Source organism: Colobus angolensis, unplaced genomic scaffold, assembly GCF_000951035.1.
Source record: "Colobus angolensis palliatus isolate OR3802 unplaced genomic scaffold, Cang.pa_1.0 Scaffold539, whole genome shotgun sequence".
NCBI lineage: Eukaryota > Metazoa > Chordata > Mammalia > Primates > Cercopithecidae > Colobus > Colobus angolensis.
In genome coordinates this window covers 93,048-111,878 of record NW_012118921.1, presented here as the reverse complement: position 1 = coordinate 111,878, position 18,831 = coordinate 93,048, and positions in this window count along the sequence as shown.

Sequence of the window (18,831 nt, the reverse complement as noted above, 5' to 3'; positions counted from 1 at the left end):
TTAAGACAAAACTAGTACCTCCAGAGGGTGGAATGGGGAGGTGGCTGGTTTTCACTTACTAATTTAGAGATAAATTTCCAATCGTCATATACATTAAATTAGCATTAACTGCTCCTATAATTTGTTAAAAGTTTAAAGGAACCAAAACAGATTTTACTTTTAATACAAGTACTTTAAAAATTATTAATATTCTTTTGGTCTCCAATTTATATGACCAGGCCAGGCACGGTGGCTCACACCTGTAATCTCAGCACTTTGGAAGGCTGAGGCAGGCGGATCACCTGAGGTCAGGAGTTCAAGACCAGACTGACCAACGTGGTGAAACCCCTTCTCTGCTAAAAATACAAAAACTTAGCCGGGCATGGTAGTGCATGACTGTAATCCCAGCTACCTGGGAGGCTGAGGTGGGAGAACTGCGTGAATCTGGGAGGCGGAGGTTGCAGTGAGCCGAGATTGCGCCACTGTACTCCAGCCTGGGCAACAACTCTGTCTCAAATAATAATAATAATAATAATAATAATAATAATAATAATAATAATGCGACCACATTTGCTTTACCTAACATAATGTCAGAACTGTAAACTCTCATTTAAGACTAGAGGATATAGGCTGGAAGCAGTGGCTCATGCCTACAATCCCAGCACTCTGGGAAGCTGAGTCAGAAGGATCACTTAAGGCCTGGAGTTTGAGACCAGCCTGGTCAACATAGTAAGACCCTGTCTATTTCCCCCTCAAAAAAAAATATTTAGCTGGGTATGGTGGCACACAGCAGGTGCCTATACTCCCACCTACTTGGGAGGCTGAGGTAGGAGAATCACACAAACCCAGGAGTTCGAGGTTACAGTGAGTTACGAGCATGCCACTGCACTCTAGCCTGTGTGACACAGCAAGACCCTGTATCCTGGGAAAAAAAAGACTAGAGGATATAGACAATAAAGAATCTTAATCTTTAGATATATGATTAAGATATCTCACCTAGGTTCTGCTGAAATCATGCCCAGGTCTATCTTAAATAATCACCTCTTTGGGAAAATGTCAAAATAATTTAATATTTGAATTAAAACTCTTATACTTTATCTTGTCTTTTATGCATTTCTTTCTGTAAAATTTTTTGAATTGTTGTAATTTGAAGACTAGTAACTTAGTCAAACCAAAATTTGAAATAATACTGATGGAAGAAAAAAAATAATCTTTTACCTATAAGACAAAACACACTACAAAAAATCAAATTATAAACTTGAAGGGTTTCTTTCTCTTTTCTTGATATGGTCTTTCTTCAGAATAATGTAGCCTCAGTTATTAACAGAAAGAAATTCCATGCATGGATCAGTAGCTCAACATCATTCTTTCAGTATTTTTCCCATTTATCAAAATGACTTTAAAAATAGAAACAAAAAATGAAAATATTTTCAACTCAGAAATTACTAAATGAGTCCCCTCATCAGAACAGACTATTTCCTCAAAATTTTAAATATTATATTTACTCAAAAATTATAGAAACAAAAGGACTGATTTTCCACAATAAACTCAAGAGTTATTGGCTGATGATGCCAATCTATTCCACTTTCAAGCTTACACTTTGCAATATAATGGATGCCTTTATAGTATTAAAGTTCATGTGTCCTGATCAATAAGAAACATGAATTCAGAAAACAGTCCTTCATGTATATTTCCATACATCTCTTTAGCAGAGACATGCAATATCAATTCACTTTTTTTTTTTGAGACAGGGTCTCACTCTGTCACCCACATTGGAGTGCTGTGGCACGATCTCAGCTCACTGCACCCTCTGTCTTCCAGGTTCAAGGATCCTCCCACCTCAGCCTCCCAAGTAGCTGGGACTAAGCCTCCCAAGTAGCTAGGACTACAGGTGCATGCCATGGCACCTGGCTAATTTTTTCAACTTTTTTGTAGAGATGGAGCTTTGCTATGTTGCCCAGGCTGGTCTTCAACTCCTGAGTTCAGGCAATCCACCTGCCTCAGCCTCCCAAAGTGCTGGGATTATGGGTGTGAGCCACCATGCCCAGCCCCAGTTCATTCTTCAACATAAATTTTAATACTTGGGTCGAGCCTGTAATCCCAGCCCACTGGGAGGCTCAGGCAGGCAGAGTGCCTGAGTCAAAGAGTTCAAGACCAGTCTGGGCAACACGGCAAAGCTCCATCTCTAACCAGGCCTGGTGGCAGATGCCTGTAGTCCCAGGTACTCGGGAGGCTGAGGTGGGAAGACTGTTTAAGTCTAGGAGGTGGAGGTTGCAGTGAGCTGAGATTGTGCCACTGAACTCCAGCCTAGGCGAGAGAGTGACTCTGTCTCAGAGGAAAAAAAAAGTTTCAACACTTAGCACACTTAAAATGTCTGTTGAACAGAAATGTAACGATATTAGGGAGAAATAGACTTGGACATAGAAACAGACCTAGTTATTCAAAATCTAGACCTAGAAATAGACCTCACATTTAAGAGTGCGATATTTAGAAATTATCGTGAGATTTATGAAGTTTAAGTTTTGCTAAGGATAAGGCAGATCAGGCTCATGCCAGAGGACACACATGGTTGGTGATGCTGTAGTGGTATCTGTACATTGACATACAACCCTTGGGATCTCAAGACTTACCAAGCACTGCTTACGTTCAGTCAATCAAATTAACCAGCAAATATTTCAGATTCTTGTCCTCTTCTCTTATTCCTGTTTTCTTCTCTCTTTTACTTTCCCTTCTGCCTATGCCACAATCCTGCCAAATTTTAAGGATATTAGCTATGCCTCAGGGTAGAATGTTTTAGCAAAGATTGCCGAGATTTCTGCTTGAGGTATAAATTTGGTTTTAGTAGCAGTATTCTTAGAAGGTTCCAAAGATTCCATATTACCCTGTGCACCAGGGTAAAACAGAACTTCAAAAAAAGACAGGTCAGTTCTAGAGGCCAGGAGGGGGAAAAAAAAAAAGAGCAAAAGAGCTAGGGTTTGAGCTGGAAGGATGAGGATGGGACTGGGGGTGGAGGAGGAAGACATATATGCAGGCAAAATATGTCATTAGAAATATGCAAGACTGGGCCGGGTGTGGTGGCTCACATCTGTAATCCTAGCATGTTGAGAGGTCGAGGTGGGTGGATTGCCCGAGCTCAGGAGTTCAAGACTAGCCTGGGCAATATGGTGAAACCCCATCTCTACGAAAATACAAAAAATTAGCTGGGCGTGTCCATCTCCGCCTGTAATCCCAGCTACTCAGGAGGTTGAGGCAGGAGAATTGCTTGAACCCGGGAGGCGGAGGTTGCAGTGAGCCGAGATTGCGCCACTGCACTCCAGCATGGGTGACACAGCAAGACTCTGCCTCCAAAAGAAAAAAAAAAGAAAGAAATATGCAAGACTGACTGACTAAGGGATCGTGTGACCAGTTTACTTGACTATGGGTGGGTGGTGGCAAATAACAAGAAAAGTGGGTAGGTTCATTATGGAGGGACTAGGACATCCTGCTATGTATTTCAGATCTGATCTTTAAAGATTGCGCAAGAGGAAAAGAGTGCTACATAAATAACATTTTATGAAAATGGCTCTGGTGGCTGCAGGTAAGAACGAAAAAGGGAACTACCTAAAGGTGCGGAGACCAATTAGCGGCCACCATTACAACAGGTTACAGATGACTAATGCAAAAAATTCATATTTGCAGTAGGAATAAAGAAGGTATAGATATATAAGAGATGATGAAGACAACACCCACAGTAATTGAAGACTGTCCACATGCAGGGTGTAAGAGAAAGGTTGTAATTCTAGCTGACTAGCCAAATAAGAATAACACTGCTAATACAGACAAATTTGAAGCATAAACGGGTTTGAAGTAATGGTAGAAAAGGTCTACAGGTACTCAGGGTTGAAGGTACAGCTAGAGGAGAGGTCAGGGTTAGACACGAAGATCAAAGAGAAAAGGAGAAAAAGGCATGGCCATAATGGGGTTGAGATTCCTCTCCCACACTGATGTAGTCCACAACATTTATTAAACGTCAAACATGTACTCCAAAAAAAGAAAAGTAGAGAAAAAAGAAAAATGAGAGGTGGAGGGGAGACACAGACAGATAGAAGGCAAAGGCTGAAAATAGAACCTTGAGGAATACTTGCTTCAAGAAGGCAGAAATAGAAACAGAGGATAAAAAGATTAAGCATAATCATGTACTATTCACAAAAGCCAGGAATACAGAGGACATCTGTTTCTTTTCTTCGATCTCACATCCTTTATACTAGGGAAGGTATTTCATAAATTGATACCAGAGGAGAATATATAACGATGCCAAGTAGAAATCTAGAAAGGTTAAAGAAAACGACAATTGAGAAATAAATGACTGAATTTAGTAAACAAGAGTTAAAGAGTTTTCAGAGCACTGTTTTAGTAATACGAGTAAAAAGAATGGTAGCAAATCTGACAAACTCAGAGTCAGAATGAAAAATAGACATAATGCCTGCATGTAAATTTTAACAAACTTTCTATTGGGATACTTGATTTCCAAGTGACAATAAAGTACAAAACCAATTATTAATACATTGAACTACCCACAGTTGCCTCTATCAAGGATAATTTTTATTTTATTTTGTTTTGTTTTGGCCTCTGTGCCTTTGATCATATTTTTTTACCCATTTCAAAATGCCCAAATCTTAAAATGCTACCTTAAATGCCATCTGCTCCACAATGCTCTTCCTGATTACTTCCAACTAGAAGTGATTTCTCTTTCCTCTGAACTTACATGGCACTTTCTAATTGTTTTTAGACATACTTATTTTATTGATTAGATGAATTCTCTAAGGACAGAACCTGTCCATTCATTTTCAGATTTCTCGCAAAGAATTAAGCTAAAGGCCAGGTGTGGTGGCTCAGGCCTGTAATCTCAGCACTTTGGGAAGTCGAGGTGGGTGGATCATTTGAAGTCAGGAGTTCAAGACCAGCCTGGCCAACATGGTGAAACCGTGACTCTACTAAAAACACAAAAAATAGCTGGGCATGGTGGCAGGCACCTGTAATCCTGCCTACTCGGGAGGCTGAGACAGGAGAATCGCTTGAACCCAGGAGGCGGAGGTGGCAGTGAGCCAAGATTGTGCCACTGCACTCCAGCCAGGGCAACAAGAGCGAGACTCTGTCTCAAAAAAAAAAAAAAAAAAGAATTAAGCTAAAATATTTTATACAGTATATGCTCATCAGTATATGAAAAGAGAAGGTCTGCAATAAATTCAAACTACAAATCAGAGGTAACTGAATGAATCACCACATACAGACCATCCCTAATTTGTTAGTCAATATTCATTCAATCACGATATCCTCAACATTGCGTGAAGGTCTACAAACAGCAAAAGCCATTCAAGAGCTGAAAATACAGGGGAGGAAAAAAAAAGAAAATTATACACACCAAAATACCATTTGATAAATGCCACACTTATTACAATATGGCTTGGGAGAAAATAAAGCAGCAATTGCTACTATAGCCACCACCACCACCACCATCTAATTTCTTAGGGTGAAGAAAACCCAGAAATATTTCACAAGCAATTAATGCTTAAAATGTACTTTAAAAAACTAGCAGGAGTTTTCCAGATGGATTAGGGTGGTGGTGGGGAGCTTTGAGGCAGTGGAACAACTTTTCAAGTGCGTAAAACGGCATGGCATACATGAAGCCATACCTACAGAAAGACAGGCAGGTCGGTATACCCAAAAAACGTCAAAAGCCTATTTAAAAATATCCACGGAAGAGTTCTATTGATTTTAAGGTACTAAGAAAATTCTAAGACTTTCTACACCAATGGAAATCTTTAAATTATACCTATCAGAAAATAGCAAATCATAGTTACGCATGGAAACACTCCTTTGCATGACACATGGTACATAAAGGAAGTATGGGTAATAACAGAGTAAACCATAGAATGGCTGAAATGCATTTCTGTTTTGCAATAAGAGATATGGCACACAAACGGTGAGGCAAGGAATTAGCAGTTTTATTAAAAGTGTCTTCCATAAATCAGTAAATGGATAGGACAATAGTTATTTACTTTTTTTTTTTTTTTTTTTTTAAATTAGAGGCAGGATTTTCACCATGTTGGCTGGGCTGGTCTCAAAACTCCTGACCTCAAGTGATCTACCCACCTCAGCCTCTCAAACTGCTGGGATTACAGGCATGAGCCACTGCACCCAGCCATTAGTTACTCACTTTATTTTATTTTATTTTATTTTTTTGAGATGGAGTCTCGCTCTGTCGCCCAAACTGGAGTGCAGTGGCCAGATCTCAGCTCACTGCAAGCTCCGCCTTTCGGGTTCACGCCATTCTCCTGCCTCAGCCTCCCGAGTAGCTGGGACCACAGGTGCCCGCCACCTCGCCCGGCTAGTTTTTTGTATTTTTTAGTAGAGACGGGGTTTCACCGGGTTAGCCAGGATGGTCTTGATCTCCTGACCTCGTGATCCGCCCGTCTCGGCCTCCCAAAGTGCTGGGATTACAGGCTTGAGCCACCGCGCCCGGCCCTACTTACTCACTTTAAATTCACAAAGACAATATATAAAGGTTAAGGGGCAAGATGTAAAACTTTCAGAGCAGGAAATAATTTTAAATATTCTAACACTGTTAGGGAAACATGCCTAAAAATAATTTCACATACATTATCTTATACAACAAAACTTTTTTCTCTCCACAAAGACTTTTATCTCAACTAACTCATAACATCTTTCTGGTGAACTACAAAAAATTGGTCATAATATTTCACAGCCCCTCCATCAAGAAGTGGAATTTGTTTCTTCCACCCCTTGAATTTGGTCTTAGCCTTGTGACTTACATTGGTCCTGGGGATATTAGCAAATATCACACAAGCAGAGGCTTGACAGGTGCCTGTTCACTAAGGCTTGCCCTCTCTTGCTACTCTCCAGAACCCCAACACTAGTGTGTGAAGAAGTGTGAAGGACGAGAGAGCAAGTGGAACACAGATGAACTGCTCCAGCTGAGCCCCCAGATCAACTAACCTGCCAACTGCCAGACATGAGAGTGAGGTTATCCTAGACCATCGAGGCTCAGCCAATGCGGCCAAGACTAAAACAATTACCCAAACTCCTGACCACAGAATTGTGAGCAAATAAATGTTTAACACTTTGTTAAACTATTAAGTTTTGGGAAAGTTTGTTACACAGCAAAACCTAACTGACACATTTCATTGCATAACATGAAGATGTAAACCTCAATACTGACACCAACACCACACGGTCTTTCTGCAGGCTTTAAATCAGGCTGTGTTAGTCCTGCAACTTTGTTTTCCTTCTTCAAAGCTGTTTTAGCTATTCTAGGTCTTTGGCATTTCCATACGAGTTTTAGAACCAGCTTGTCAATTTCTACAACTATCTGGCTAGGATTCTGATTGGGATATACACTGTATCTATAGATCACTTTGGGGAGAATTAACATCCAAGAGAATTGAGTCTTTCAGACTATCAACACAGTATATCTCTCCACTTCATTCCACTATTCAAATAAAAGGTTTTTAAAGATTAAGACTATCTTTTCTCTAGGCCTGTACTGAAATCGAATGCTATACCTGAGGTTTGTGACACTTATCATTTCTTCTGAAGTCTGCTAGATCCCATAATACTCACATCCCTATAAGACTGTATGGTACTGGTGTCAAGAGAGAAAAATAGATCAGTGAAACAGAATAGAAAGTCCAGAAATAGATCCACAGGTGCAAAAGGAATTCAGTAGAGAAAGAATAGTCTTTTCAACAAATGGTGCTGAAACAACTGGATATCCACACATAATGAAAAGAAGAGAGATTTGTACTTCTTTCCAAATACAAAATTTAAAGCAAAATGGACCACATATCTAAAAATGTGAAAGATAAAACTATAAAACTTCTAGGAAAAAACTTCTGTGACCTTGGATTAGGCAAAGATTTCTAAGCTATAACATTAAAAACATAACCCATAAAAGAACAATAAATTGAACTTCATTTAAAACTTCTGCTTATCAAAAGACACTGTGAGGAGAATAAAAAGATAAGCCACAACTGAGAGAAAATATTTGCAAAGTATATATCTTATAAAGGACTTGTATTCAGAGAATATAAGAACTCTCAAAGTTCAACCATAAGAAACAAGACAATCCATGTTTTTTTAAAAATGGGCAAAAAAAATTTGAACACTTGATTTAAAAAAGATGGTAAATAAGAGATGGTAAACAAGTGCATGAAAAGAAGCTCAGTATCATTATTCATTAGGAAATTAGAACCTATCAGTATGATATCACTACATACCTATTTAAAAGACTGACAATACCAAGCTTTGGCAAGGCTATGGAGGAACCGAAAGTCTCATATACTGCTGGTGGGATGTAAAATGGTATAACCAATGTGAAAACAGTTTATCAAGTTCTTATAAATTCAAACACACATCTACCATATGATCTATCTATTCTGACTATTCACCCAACAGAAAAAAGAACATATAAAGAATATGAATATGAATATGAATAGTCATAGAAGATCTATTTGTCACAGCCTAAAACTGGAAACAATCCAAATATCCATCAACAGATAAGTGACAGTGATAAACAAATTGTGGTACATCCACAATTAATACTACTTAGCAATACAAATGAACAAACCACCAGTATATACAGCAACATGGATGAATTTCAAAATAATTATGCTGAGTGAAAGCAGCCAAGCCAAACAATACTTACTGTATGAGTCCATTTTTATAAAATACTAGAAATTGCCAACTAATCAATGGTGACAGAAAGCAGATAAGTGGTTGCTTGGAGATGTGCTGGGGAGGTGAGAGCATGTTGGGAGGATTACAAAGGGGCATGAGAAAACCTATGGAGATGATTCAATTATCTTGGTTGTGGTGATTTCACGGGTATATACATATGCCAAAACCTAACAAATTAATTTTATATAGGTGCAGTTTATCGTATATCAATTATACCTCCATCGAGTTGTTAAAAAATTAAAATAATGAATTATTGTCCCACTTAATGCAATTATTTTTTGAAGCATTAGTTATTCTCTTTGGAGGAGGGAGAATGATAAAGGGAGATGGCGGAAAGGCATCAGTCTTCCCTAAAACACTACAGAAAAGGTCTTCTGAAAAGGAAGACTGGTAGCAAACTCCTTCTGATCAGTCTAGATTAGCCCCCTGCTAGATAAACCCTTTAGCACATACACACATCCTCTTCACTTTGCCAGACATATCATCATTTCCATCTCTCCCATTTCAGGAAAGCAGGTACTACATAGTCCACCTTCTTCCTTAAAGTATCGCTAACACCTAGCAGAGTGCCTAGCTGGGGTACACAAGCAACACCACATGTGGGTAAGAGTTCAGGGCTCTGTTAAGCCAGGCTACTTGGTTCAAATCTCAACTCCGTAACTTCTTAGCTGTGTAATTTGAGAAAAGTTATTTAACACCTCTCTGCCTCAAGTTCTTCATCTGGAAAAAGAAGATAATAATAGTATCTATCTCATGGGGCAGTTGTGATGACTAAATCAGTTGATATATGAATAGGTCTGGTATATAGCGATTATTAAATTATAGCTGCTGTTATCAGCGTCATTGCTGTCATCGTCATCATCATCTCTGATAATCGAAGGACATTTAAAACAGATTGAGAATTATCTGAATTATGAAGCCAAATCTATATCTGAGGAATAAGTGGCCTCAACAGGAGGCAGAAAGCATATAAAGAACTATGCAATTGTGTTAGGAGGAGAAAAGGCAGCTGAGGGGCAGGGGAGAGCACCTACCATACCTAGCACAGGGCATTTATGTTATTTTTGTAGCATATTTATGTTATTTTGTAAATATTTGTAACATATTTTACAAAATGTTATTTTGTAAATATTTGTTATTTTGTAACATATTTATGTTAGTTTTGTAAATCTGTTACATTTCTGTAACATAAATCAAGTGAGAGGACCATGCTTGACCAAGAAGGGAATATCAATAAATAAAGGAGGAGAGAAAACTGAAGAGATTTTTATGCCAAAGCAAATCTCAAGCACAAAACAGGCAACATGTTCTCTCTTTAACAGTACCAAAAAACAGTAAGAAGCCATTCTCTTGTGTTCAAAATAAAAAGCTAACCCAAAAAGGTGGCCATGGTGTCTTGAGCATGTACCTGTCCCTCTTCTTGGATTGTGTTCACTATGCTCGTGCCTTACAGAACTGTCAGGAATCTGACAGCTGCACCTGACTCTCATACCTACTGGGGACAGAGACAGGGCTCTGCAAGCAGCAATGCAGCAGTTGTGGGAATCCTTGGGTTAGCACTAGCCCCTTGATCCATTCAGACCTGTAATCTCTTCTGACTTTGATTTAATGCAGCAATTACTGGTAATGTGGTTTGAAGGAGATAAATGCCCAGTGTAGTCGGCTGTCGTTTACCCTGCTGACGATGCAAGAACATTTTTAAATTAAAATTCCCTTTATGATAAAGGAGCTGCTTCACTGAATGTTTCTGTGCAGCTCTGATATGGAACTTCCCCCAAAGCGGATTAGAAATCAAAGTTGCCCCTCCTCACTTCTGGCAAAGCATGCATATATACAATTACTCCATCATCTAAAGTAAGTTCCTTAACCCTAAATTTTTCTCGTTTATACAATTAGATCCTGGTAAAAACTTCTTCTGCTTCTCAGATCACAGCGTCAGCATTACATGATTTTCACTAATAATGATTCATCTGTTTTTGCAAATAAATTCCCTTAATTTCCTTTTAAATTGATATGAAAAGTAAACATTCATAATCATATATGCATAAAAGACTTTTTACCCATTTCACCTGGAAAAAAAGTATAGCTGAATATAAAATATCAAAAAATAAAGCCAGTTTTATTTTAACTCATAATACAACATTTTGCTACACTTTTTATATCTAGGAATCTTTGAGTAATTAAGTCATAAGTGAAATAAACATAGAAGGGTTCATAGTGCCTACCAGGGTTTTTTCCCCATGACAAGAAACCATCATAATATAGCAATTTAAGGATTTACATAAGTTACTCAGTCCAGGTCAACACTGTATAATGTTGGCAAACTAGTTAAAAACTACGATGACAACCACCACTCAATAACTAGAGGCGACATAATCATGTGAGGCCCCAAGGGTGAACATTTGGTACAGGTTTACTGGTTGCTCAATCAATAAAACTTTTGATTTAATTCTCAAACTTCCCACTCCCAAAGGTAGAAATAAGAAAAATAATAATTTATACTTAGGATCTATTACTTTGATTGCTTGGAGAGGATGGTCACTGACAATTATCCTTTGAAAAATGAAGAAACAGAATACAAGGTCTGAATCAGTTAATATTCTGCAAAGTAGAAGCAGTGACTTAAGACCAAATGTGTATTTTCTTTTCCTAATGCACACAGCCCAAGTTCAGGGCAAAGGTCAAAAGCTAAGAACTGACTTTTTGTTCCACTATAAGAAAGCAGTATCTCAATTGCAATTAATTCATCTAATATTTTTTGACTAAGAGCTTCTAAACTCAAATAACATCCCTCTTTCAGAAGAGTGCCATATGCCTTCTCAGGAAATCCAAGGCTAAGACTAGATTCCCTCTCTGGAGGCCCTGCCAAGACCTACTTTAATCTTAGGTTTAAGAATACAGAACTGATGTCATCCTTGCAATACTAATGCTACTCTGCAGAAGTATGCATGGCTCTTTGGCTGTCTTTGAGAAAACTGATCTTCTCTTTCAAAGAAAGAAGGACAGAAAAATAACTTTGGAAAAATAACTGTATGAATATATACTATATACATGGATGGATGGATGGATGGATGGATGGATGGATGGATGGATGGATGGATATCCCGGCCCTTGGAAAAAAAAGCCTGGCATGATTAATAAGATTAAAGAAGGATTTAGGATAAATAAGATGAAAGTTAGTATGATCCTTACAGGATTAAACCCCAAATCCTAGTATGAATCCAATGATTTTTTTAAGATCAACACCATATAACAGGATTAAATCAATAGCCGCTTTTGTTTTATATTGAAAACAATCACAGTTGGTAAAACCAGGCCTCTAGCACCACTTCATCAGTTAAACACTGAGGAGTTCAGGGCTAAAGATAGGGGCTTTTACTCTCACTAGGCTTGGTGATTGCCCTACCTACACAGGTCCAAAAACCCGTATCTTTAATTCCAGCGTTCAAAAAGCCTGGAAAACTAAGTTTCTTTCTTTACCATCCTTTTCCTATCCCCCATCTTTATTATTTTTTTGATGGTGACAGAAGAGGGATTCACTTAGTGACAAATGTGACCTAAACCAATGTGGATATAATGATATTATGGTGTGAATATTCAAAAACATTCAGCTGCAAATAGATGAGTATGATTACACAGTGTTGCCTCTTACCCAAATACTGGTGGTTAGCCTAATATAGGGTGCATGTATTGCATATTCTTTCTGAAACCCAGAAGATTCCAAATGATAATACATATCTGGCTTCAAGAGTTTCAGATAAAGGACTGTTGTGTTGTTCTCTAACACATGGCATGGCTGCTAAAAAAAAAAGGCAGCCATGCCATGAATAACAGCCATCAAGGAAAAAAATTAAAACAGTCAACACAATAAGCAACAACATGCCAAATAATGGCTATCAAACTGTAGCCAGTGTTTCTGAGATGGATATGCACTGGGGATAAATTAGAAGAGACAGAGATCCAGCTGGAACTACATACGCTACAGATCGATAATTATATTTTAATAACTAGAAAAATAGTATACTTTAAGTAAAATTTCTCAAAAGGTTGGTTTTTAAAATCAGCCATCAACCAAAAGCAAACAATAACAAAAGACTTTTGGGGGTATACCAGAAAAGACAACATGAAGGTTTATTCAAACTGCATAATTAAATATGTATTTCCTAAATACCTTTGTAGTCTTACGATTCTTAGAATTTTAATAAACACAGAAAGGCAACTTGGAACAATATATATGCCATATTTTTTGAAAATTCATATCAATTAATTTTCAAACTCATATTTATTAATTTCAAACATTTATTTATCTTGGAATATTTATATTTATGTATTAATTTACACACATGCATCTCTTTGACAGACATACTACAGACTTCTGCTTCCAGGAAGATGGAGTACACATACTTTTCCCTATCCCTCCCACTAAGTACAGTTTAAAACCCTAGACATTTCATGTATTAAACATAAGATGACTCCTCAAAGGTTGAAAGAAGCAAGAAAACTAGACAGGGTGGTGAGTTCCTTGGGTTTTCTTTTTGCCTCATATAGCCCAGACTTGCATCTGAAGGACTAGAAACACCAATAGGCACTGACAAAAAAAAGCCCCCAATGAATGGCTTCTCTCAGCTAAAGAACAAGAAAAGGGGCAGCCTAGCAAGACAGAAAACATGTAGGCTGCCTTAATGCAGCCAAACGCCACTTCACTCGCACTCATGCCAGGAAAGGCCAAGTGGAGAGCCTTCACTTCTACTGTGGCCAGGCTCTAACCAGGAGTCTCAACATCCCTGTCCAAGAAATATCACAGAATTCGAGAGCCCTTGGAGCCCTACAGAATGTGTAACAGTATCTGTGTCCAATGTCTTGATTTCATAACTGCATTGTGGTTATGTAAGAAAACGCTTTTATTCTTAGAGAATAAATATGGAATTATCTAAGACTGAGGGGATTTTAGACACACACACACACACACACACACACACTTAAAATGTACTTTCAAATGGTTCTAAAAAAAGAGAATAGTAAAGCAAATGTGGCAAAATGATAAAGAAAAATACCTTTTAGGGTTAACTGATATATTCATTACCTTGCCTGTGATTGTGTCACAGGTAGTTTGCCTATGTCAAAATTCCATCAAATACCACACTTTAAACATTGGCATGAATCTACAATTATCTCAAAACAAAGATTAATGAAAACAAAATCTACTTGGCACTGAAATCAAGAATAATACGAGTACATCTGCCAGCAGTTTTACATTTTGATGTCACCCAGAATGCCAGAAAGTGATGACACCTAATGTTTGTAATGATTATATCATGTATTTCTTCCTTTCGAGTTACCAAATCAATTGTATGGGCTTCACAATGTATTCTTTGTGTTTACTAGACACACAATTGCTCACACCACAGGACAAAATCAGTATGCAGAAACCGCCTTGTAATCGCCTTTTTAATTTGTTATTCATGTTTCTTAAATATACTAACTATTGTTGCTTTGGTAAGGGTTACTAGAACTTAAAGAGATGGGCCCTCTATAAGTAAGTTTGATTAGCTTTTTAAAATTAGCATTATTTGAAAACTATTTTATGAAGAAAAAATTAAGGGCTCCCACCTTCCATTTGACCGTTTTACAGTTTAAATTTTTTTTTTAATTTTTTTCTTTTTTTTCCCTCCAGAGGAAGTTCCCTTGAATCCTCTTAGCCAAAAACAAAATGATTATCAAACAAAAAACATAAACACTTTTAGATATGATTATTTTACCAACGTAATATCTAACACAGCATATCACACCACTTTTTAAAAACCAGATTTGCCAGGCACAGTGGCTCACACCTGTGATCTCAGCACTTTGGGAGGCCGAGGTGAGACAATCCCTTGAGCCCAGGAGTTCGAGACCAGCCTGGGCTACATGGTGAAACCCTCTCTCTACTAAAAATACAAAAAGTTAGCTGGGTGTGGCAGTGTGCGCCTATAGTCCCAGCTACTCAGGAGATTGAGGCAGAAGAATCACCTGAGCCCAGAAAGTTGCGGCTGTAGCGAGCCACAACGGCACCACTGCACTCTAGCCTGAGCAATGGGATCTGGATGACAGGAATGAGATGCTGTCTCAAAAATAAATAAATAAATAAATATAAAAACCAGTTGTTATATTACCTATATATACAATTGGAACTTAAAAAAGAAAAATTAGGATAGAAATTCTGGCTTGAATCAAATAAGGACCAATACTAATATGTAGAACCTTCATAGAAAGTGTGGGTTAATACCATAGTGCTTGTTACTTCCCATTTTAAACAGCAAAAGTGAGAAAGGATCTATCACAGATACTTTTAGAATAATCTTTTAAAAATAATATAATAGGCAGGCGCAGTGGCTGATGCCTGTAATCCTGCCAATCTGGGAGGCCAAGGTGGGAGGATTGCTTCAGCCCAGGGGTTCCAGACCAGCCTGGATAACACAGTGATACCCTGTCTCTACTTTAAAATAATAAAATAAAATAAAATAAAATAAATAAAATAAAATAATAATAAAATAAAAAATAAAATAAAATAATAAAATAAAATAAAATAAATAAAATAAAAACTAGCCAGGTATGGTGGCTTGTGCCTGTAGTACCAGCTACTCCAGAGACTGAGGCGGAAGGATCACATGAGTCCAGGAGTTCGAGGCTGATTGTGAGCCACTGCACTGCAGTCTGAGTGACAGACTAAGACTCTGTCCCTAAAAACAAAATTTTTTTAAAAAGTGCATAATATGTACATGATTACTAAGAAAGAGATAATCAAAACCATGCTTCTTATGAAACAGCATTAGCAAGTATATTATTCACTACCCACAACAACAGAATTTAGGAATACCAATCCCTAAGTTCTAAAATATTTTGTGAGGGCACGAAGGAATACTGTTTTATTTGTTATCAGGAATTGTCCTGGTCTCTCTTTCCTTTCATTCAAGCCAAGCTGTCTCATTCACACTCTGTGACAAGTTACGGAGCTACTGAGTTAAGGCATTCGTTCCTACCTTCACCAGAAACATATAAAAGTAGCTTTGTGATAAAGCAGTGCATGCAATCAGCATCCAAATCAAGCCTGCTTTGTGTCCTCATCACTTACAACAGTGTTTGGTCCATAGCATGTTTGCACAATGTTGCACACTATGTTTGCTGAATAAAAGAAAATAATTGAAGGAATAAATGGTGTCCAAAACTACGTAGGAGAGGCTTTGATCCTTTAGTACTCAGGCCTCTCACCCAAGAATCTTTTCCTGAAACACTGCCTGGAGTATTTGCCCCCACTTCAAAATCCACCTGCCTAGATGGTCTTCTTGAATTCTACACCCTGGCCCACAAATCTTCAATATTGCCTGACCTCTCCTTTCAGTTTTTACCCAGTCCCAGTAAGTAAGCCCACTTTGGCTCTAGTTTTTCTTACACATTCAGCCCTCACTCCAAACAACTGCCCAGATCCAGCCTGCTATCTCTTCCTTAACCACAGTTGCTGTATTTCACAGTAGTGTCTCTGGTCTTGATTCCCTGTCTTGCAGTTCTACATTACCTGTGGTTTTAGTGTGGAAGTTATGTGACTTGAAGCAATTTTTATTTGTTGTTTTCATACCCTGCAATTCAGTTTGCTGGCAGTATCCTTTAATATAACAGGATAAGTGACCTGTCCAGAGTCACAGTGAATGACAAAGCCTGGAATGCAGCTGATTTTCCAGGATCTTCTGGCCAGTCCATTAAGTAAGGTATCTTATACATCGGCTGTATCAATAATCTTCAATTTTCAAAATGTGCTGAATAAAGAGACTTGAAAAGAAATTAAGTTCCTTAAAATCCAGATTATATTATCTTCTGACACAGAGTACAGCTCTAATGCACACAATGTTTCTGCCTTGAATTTAATCCATTCTTCATCCATACGTTAAATAACATTAATCAATTCATCTTTTAGCCTCCAAATACTTCCTGTGGTACCAAGTTTCTACTAAGTATGGGCACTAGTTAATGTATTCTTAACAAGGTTGTGTTTCACAAGGCTCATGATCTCCTGAAAACTGTGTTGCAAAATGTTGTAAATACGTACACTGTCCTGGGGACCTAGTCCAGAGCTTTCAATGATATTCACTGAATGATGAATGATGATTTTCAAGACTCAAATGATGTTCAACTCAATGATGTTCAAGACTCAAAATAAAGATTAAGAAACAACAGGCCAGAACATTAACAAGGTCACGAGACAATTCCTTCTTTAAGGTATTGTTCCATTTAAACACACCTCTCTTTCCTTGGCGATCACTACTTCTAGTTTAGGTATTTCCCCCAAGTCTACTTCCTAATCCTACCTCTTTTGAATGTTTTCCTTTGGTTAAAGGGCTTTACCTTCATTTCTAACCCTCACCTGCCTTCACAAAACCTCAATCCCTTTTTCTACTAAGAGCTAGGCCAGAGATCCAATTCCTAGGCTACCCCACCCCACTGTGATTCTTTCAAGTCAGGAACCAACTGACAAGAAAACACTCCAGCTCCAACACATTCCAACTGTCTTACTAAGGGGGCTAGTTCACTAAGAAAGACGTCTGTGGCGTTTTGTTGTTTGTCGTGGCATGATCTCCGCTCACTGCAACCTGCTTCCTGGGTTCAAGCGATTCTCTGCCTCAGCCTCCCGAGGAGCTGGGATTACAGACATCCACCACCACGCCCAGCTAATTTTTGTATTTTTAGTAAAGACAGGATTTCACCATGTCCAGGCTGGTCTGGAACTACTGACCTCAAGTGATCCGCCTGCCTCAGCCTCCAAAATGCTGGGATTACAGGCATGAGCCACCATACCCAGCCAATGCCTGACCAAAAAAAATTGTAGAGACAGCGTCTCAATATGTTGTCCAAGCTTGTCTGGAACTCCTGGCCTCAAGCGATCTTCCCACTTCGGCCTCTCAAAGCGCTGGGATTATAGGCGCGAGCCTGTTGATGTCTTTTTTTCCTGAAACAGTTGTTTAAGCTAATCTGGTTCAAGTCCTCAAAAGAAAATCTTGGGTCAAGAATATATTGCCCCTTATGGTCATGTCCAAATTTTCCTCAAGTCACCCCACATGTTTTAGTCTGAATATGCTCTAATGACATACTTCTACTGCAGACTTACCAAAGTGGAAATTCTTTTAGTCACTGTGAGAAAATTAGAGATTCTAAACCTGTGTTTTTTAACCATTTTAAAAACCTTTATCATACTTACTTTTATCTTCTGAAACTTTAATCAACCCAGAATAGCACGTACAACCTATTTTCTGAAATGTTTCTTATGAGTTAGAGGTTTAAACTTTTTTGAACTGTACAGTCTCTTACTCTAACACTGAATTCTGATTTATACCTCCCTCTCATTCTGATGGAGATCATGGCTCTAAACATACAGAATGTAAATATGGACTTTTGTGGCAAGGCCCTTTCAAAAGGTTCAAAATAGTAGTCTATATGCAAAAGAAAAAGTATAACAGAAAAGGGGTTTGCAGCCACTGCTGTGTCATTAGAGAAACAATAAAATTGGAACGCAGGAGGCCCAGGAGTTTCTATTTAAAAATGGTAATGGGCCGGGTGCGGTGGCTCAAGCCTGTAATCCCAGCACTTTGGGAGGCCGAGACGGGCGGATCACGAGGTCAGGAGATCGAGACCATCCTGGCTAACACGGTGAAACCCCGTCTCTACTAAAAATACAAAAACTAGCCAGGCGAGGTGGCGGGCGCCTGTAGTCCCAGCTACTCCGGAGGCTGAGGCAGGAGAATGGCGTAAACCCGGGAGGCGGAGCTTGCAGTGAGCTGAGATCTGGCCACTGCACTCCAGTCCCGGCGACAAAGCGAGACTCCGCCTCAAAAAAAAAAAAAAATGGTAATGGTTGGGCGCGGTGGCTCATGCTTGCAATCCCAGCACTTTGGGAGGCAGAGGCAGGCAGATCACAAGGTCAGGAATTCGAGATCAGCCTAGCCAACAGAGTGAAACCCTGTCTCTACTAAAAATACAAAAATTAGCTGGGCGTGGTGGCAGGCATCTGTAATCCCAGCTACTCGGGAGGTTGAGGCAGGAGAACTGCTTAAATCCAGGAGGCGGAGATAGCAGTGAACTGAGATGGCG